Below are 6061 nucleotides of genomic sequence, written 5' to 3'. Positions count from 1 at the left end.
CTGATTGATAGGTTTTGATCTGCACTCACTCTTACTCCCCACTGAGAACTTCAGGAAGTGCAGGAAAGGAGAGCATGAACTGATGGCTGGGCTCAGGAGTGCTTATCCTTGCATCACAAGGTAGGGTGAGAGAAGAGTACTGAAGCTGATATGGAGCAACCAGGTAGTGATAGACATGTGGGAAGTGACTATCTGCAGTAAGTCTTAAGCTTGAAGGAAGAGGATGTTGTGACATAGTTTTCTATAGTTCCAGGGACTCAGTAGCTGCAGAGAAGATTCAGCTCTAAGTGAAGAGAAGTAAAAAATGTGAAACAAAGTGTCCCAAATGCCCCCAAAATTTTCAGCATGGAAAGAGACTGTATTTGAGAACACTGAAAAATCTGAAATTTGTCCTTCATACAGAGCTCTCAATATGTGCACATTAGGGTGCCTGCTGCAGACCAGAATGTTCCTGAATTACTCACAGGTGAAGCCAGATCAGGGTTCAGAGAAGGACCCAAGGAATGTGGCCACAGGTTCACACCTCAGGTTACTGATTTGGTGCTGTTTGGTCCAGTGTTTGCAGGGACACACTTGATGTGTCTAATCCATGACCAGCAGGTACATAACTTGCTGTAGTGGTAGCAAGTTCTGCTCTCAGCTGATTAGGCTTGCTAGTGCTAGGATATCAGCACAACAGTTGTTTGAATTTTTGGAAGAGAGAAGTAGTTCACATGTCATTAAGCTAATTACTGTGTTTATTAAGAAGTGTCATACTAAATCCATCTAAGACTGATCATGAATTTTATCACATAATCTCATTAAAGTGGAAGTAGATTAGAGCAAGGGCTTTTGTTTTGGTGATGTTGGGTTTTTTTCTACAATGCTCAGCCTAGAGAAGCCTAAGTGCAGCTGAGTAACTTGGACAACTTCAGCTGTGTTAGGAGATCTCTGGGTTGGGTGTGGCATTAAGTTGGGTTAACAAGCACAGTAGGAAAATGGGTAACCAGCAGTCTGGTGGGAACAAGTGAACACAATGTTGTTAATAGTGCAGAGGAAGAGTAGGCCTTTAGCTATCATTCAGTTTCTTATCTGCTAAAGAATAAGGTTTGAACTACTTGCACAAAGTTTGGAAGATTTATCAAGATTTTCAGGATCCCTCTTCAAGGTAAGTTTGGAGGGGGTGGTGGTTTTTTCTTTAATTGCTGCTGAACTTAATTCTGTTCTTGAAAAGGCATTTTTAGAGAGGCTACTCTCTAAGTTGACACTTTGTTGCCCTGTGAGCATACTCCTTCCCACATGCTCCTTAATGCTCTGCTGCTTCTCTGTCGTGTAGCCAGTGTGAAAAAACATGATGTCACCAGTTGTTTCATCGGGTGTACTGAGTGTGTTGCAGTAATGGTGGTACACAAGGGACTGGAATGGGAAAGGCTGAAATTGCAGCACCTCCTCAAGATGTCAAGTACAGCCTCTAAAGTGCTGTGAATGCCCTGCACTGAGCTTGGCTTGCTAGGTTAGAAGCTACAGTTAGAATCAAAGAGAGCCTCAAACAGGGATGAAGTCAGGCAGATTATGTAGCAAAATCCATGTCAGCCCACTGTGTTGAAGAGTTAATTGCATGGGAGAGAACTGTGTGAAAGTAGGAAAAGTAGAACCTCATTTGTTACTAAATTTTTTTAAGGAAAGTTCTTACATGAAGGTGAAAGTATTGTGGGAAAAAAAAAAAAAAACAAACAAAACAAAACAAAAAAAAAAAAAAAAACCAAAAAAAATCCAGAAAAAAACCTAAAGGAGGTTTTTTTCCTCAGACTGTTGTTAAAATCAGGAGTAGTAGAGAAGTTTTCCCTACTGTTTGCTTCAGATTGCTATGGAATGCAGTGATTGGAGTAATGTTTCCAAGGTGGTGTTTTCTTTGTCATGGTTCATGTCTGCTCCATCCAATATCAGAATTTACAAGTTGCCTTTTCAGTCTGTCAGTGCTTTAAATTTTCTAGAGTCTTAAAAATAAGCTTTGTTGAGAGTTGCTGCATCCCTGAGTTTCTTCAGTGTCCTGTTTGTTCCACCTGGAATTTTTAAAGGCAGAATTCAGTGAAGCTAGAAGCTTTTAAATGTAGGACATCTCAGGAATTGTAGATATCCAGAGTGCCACCGGTTTCACCAATATAGGTGTTCAGTTGTTTTTTTTCCTAATTATCAATATGTGAAACTTAACACCTGAGTCACTGATCACATCTAATATCTTAGGATAGTTTTCATCTCTAGCAAACATTCTTCAAGTACTTTGTAAGATTAACACCTTTGAGGTTCATATTTTTAAGCTTATCTAAATGTTACGATATGTAGTTTGTAACTTTGAGCAGGAGATGGAGCCAAACTGGACTAAATGCAAAATGGAAGTTTGCTTTATTGTTAAAGTTGAGGGTTAAATCATAGCTTTCCTGTTAGGATTTTTGGAGTTCCAGAGACTCTTACAGCTGTTGTGATGATTCTGAACAAATTGAGAAATACTAGTTAGTTTTACATGGACATGAATGTAAGTAAAAGGAAATAATTCACAGTTTTTGCTTTAAAAATTTATAAAAGCCTTTAACAGTTTAATAATTTGCTAAAAAGTCCTTATTGGGTAGAACTTCACCAATCTAGAAAAAAGTATATATAAATTTATGTAAAAATAAACGTTGTTCAAATAAAGTAAAAATTGGGAAAATTATCACAAAGGTACATGATTCTGGTTCTTCTGTGAGAAATTACTAATAATTTTTTCTAGTGAATGAGATCCTTGTTCTCTTCGTGCAGATGAGCTTGTGGGTGTGGGAGGTGCTGATTCCCAAAGCACTGATGATCAGAGGGGGTGGGCTGCTCCTGTTCAAGTTCTTCTGTCAAATTCGAGGTATGAAATGAGTTACCCTGACTGTTGAAGTCAGTAACTGCTGGGATCCTCTCAGCTGCTCCTATTTGAGTGTATTTTTCCATAGGCACACAAGAGCATAGCCAAAGAACAGCTGCTCTGTGCTTGGAGCACCAGGTTCTGATGGGTAACAGTTCTTCATCTGGGGGGAAATAGCTGTTGATTTTGCAAGCTGAGAGTCTTCAGACATTGATCTTTATTTCCAGCATCTGCTTGCTTTCTTCCTTGGGCACAATGGATGCTTTTACAGTCTCACTAATAGCCAATAAAAGTATTCCCAGTAACAAGATGAAAATATTTTTTCACATGTGTGCTAAAGTTCACTTCACCAGTGATAGCATTTTAACTTCCAGGAGGGCTATGAAAGAGGGAATTTGGTTTTACAGAAAAGCAGATGTGTAACCGCTTCCTTCGAGTGCAATCATAAATATATTTGGGGACTATTTTAGTTGGAGGTATTTCTCACCTCAGTCCTGGCATTGCATCCCTCTTCTCCCTCTTTACAGTCAACTGAAGTGTAGAGGGAAGCCAAATTAGGCTGAGATCCTTATTTCTAGCTACTCTGCTTTTTTTCCTCCTTCAGTGTAGTTTCTACTCTTTCCTTCTCAATCTCTTTAGTTTCCCATATTTTGGCTGCAGCCACAAGAGGACAATTTGGATTTGGTCACCTTGACTGCCTTGAGTTCAGCTTTTTGATTTTAGTTTTCTGCCTATGTATTTTGTCTCAAGCAAGTGTTTCTTACATAATGCAGCAATAGTGAAGAACAAAAGTCATTGTTCAGTTGTCCTTGACATTATTTTTATTTTTTTATTTATTAAGTACCTCAAACTTCTGTTTGCTAATGCAGATAAGAGCTTATAATTTCTTACTGTAGTCATGGCTTGCATTTGGGATGGCTTAATTCCTCTGTGGGGAAATGTAATGATGAGAAATGACATGCAGGTTCTCAGGTTCTGATGCCTGACAGTTCCCACCATTCTAGAAATGAGATTTACATCGGGTGGGATGAGCATTTAGACCTCACTTGTGCAGCTATGCCTATGAGATGTTTGTTGGGTTACGGGATGTTGATGATATAGAATCTGCGTGTACTGGGCTTTAAATAGGAGGCATTCCAGACAGAGCATGTGTTTGAGTCAGAAGTACATCTAATTGCTGTTGATATCATTAAAGGTTGTAGGCAGATGCTGCTGGAGCTATGAGCACAATGAAAATCTGCCTCTGTTCCTTCACAGGTTTTTCTGCTTACATTTTGAAGGATAAAAATGCATCTGTGACCTTCAGAATTCAGATCTGGCCAGCTGGATGCAGGCCCTCACAGTACAGAGGAAAACACCCCCATGCTTAAACTGGGGGAAGTCAGCTTGTGAATGAATTTCTGGCCAGTTTTAGAATTCACACTTGTAAATATTGAGTAGCTGGGATCTCTCAAGTACAGCTGTAGTTTGCAGCACTGGTTACTTGGGAATAAATTGCATTCTCATTGCTTTGTAATTACATTCAGTCTGACAGTACAGATACCAAAACTGCTGGGGTTACTCTATGTTGCTTCCATAACAGCTATAAATTCTATAAAATATATAAATTATAAAATATGTAATATTAAAATATATAAATAACATATATATAAACATCTAGAATATATAAAGACATAGTAAGGAAATAGTCTTCTTAAGTTTAGCCTATAGCTGTATTCAAAATTTTGTCTGAGTTTGGACAGAACAGCATAGGGTTTGCATGCTTAGATGATAAAAGCACTCTAATGCAGAGGAGGCATTCACTCAGTTTTTGCAATGTACAGTGGTGATATCTATGACCTACTTTAAAAAACACTTTTTATTTAAGAAAGCTCAAAAAGAGATGTGCCACGTCAGTTCTGGGTCTCAACACTTATTTCCCAGTTGTGCTTTCCTACAATAGTATCATGTATATTTGCCCCTAGATAACAACTTTGGGGATATTTGATGAGTTACAGTGTGGATTATTTCTCTTGAAAGGATACCAAGAAGCTCAATCATTATTACGGCTACAGCCCCTTTCAAACAATCTTTTGTCAAGCCTCTTTCCTTTATGCATGGCAATTATTTGACCACCTTCTAGTCAGTGCTCCAGGATTTTTGATCCCTAGTAGTTTTGCATGAGCCATACCAGACAGAGGATGAGGTTCAAGCTGATCCTACTTGATTGGTGCTGTTCTCTGGTTCATTCAGAGAACAAATTTCCAACAAAAAAAATACTCTGGAGGACCAGGCAGTGCTTGTGAGACCAAGTTTTAAATTATTCAGTCTCGTTGCCTTCATGAATTCTCTCTTACCCCACAAAGATATTTATGCTGAAACTTGTAAGATGGCTTTGATGCTAAAAAAAGATTCAGATGGGTACCTGGGTAGATCCATGCACAACTTGGAAGTATGGCAACATTTAAATCCCTTGTTTAATAAGGGACACTCTAAAAGGTGTGTTCACAACTGTACTTTCAGAATATATCTCAAAGCTTTCAAGAACAATGGTCTGTGTATCTAGATGTCTTGCAAATCTAGTAAAAAGCCTCTTGCAAATTGGAGGAGTAAAAGAGAGAGTAACCCCTACAACTGTGCTTCTTCAAAAGAGGGAGGGGAAATAAAACAACTGGGTTTCTATTAGTGTGAGGCACCTGAATCCAAAATTACCTATTTCGTGTCATGTCCTGGTAAGGCATCTCAATTTGCTACATAAGACATCAAGGACCCAAGCCATAAGAGAACCATTCTTAGATTAGATGTCAAGATTGATCACATAAATATTCCCTCGGTGTCCAGGGTGAAGGGCAAAGCAGAGATTAACAGCTGGATGGAGGAGGAGGATTTGTTTTCATGAAGAAATAATTTGGTAGATAGCTAGAGTAAGAGGGAAAACTGGAGAATATTTACCTGCTTTTGTCTTGTAGTTCCTCCTCCCTCTTCCTCAGGAGGCTCGGGTACTTCTGGATGTAGAGCAGTTCCTCAGTGAATAAATTGTCAGAATGGGATCACTGGTGATATTCAGCACACTACACCTGGGCTTCACTGTCTGATCCCTCTGTCTGAGTTGCTGAGTGATGCAACTGGGGCTTGTTTCTGGAATGTCCAGTGAGACAAGGGAAAAACATGGATGCATACAGCTGGTGTGATAAAAGGAGACAGCCAGGTTTTCAG

The sequence above is a fragment of the Melospiza melodia genome, chromosome 9 (genome assembly GCF_035770615.1).
Source record: "Melospiza melodia melodia isolate bMelMel2 chromosome 9, bMelMel2.pri, whole genome shotgun sequence".
Taxonomy (NCBI): domain Eukaryota; kingdom Metazoa; phylum Chordata; class Aves; order Passeriformes; family Passerellidae; genus Melospiza; species Melospiza melodia.
This window is presented reverse-complemented; position numbering follows the sequence as displayed.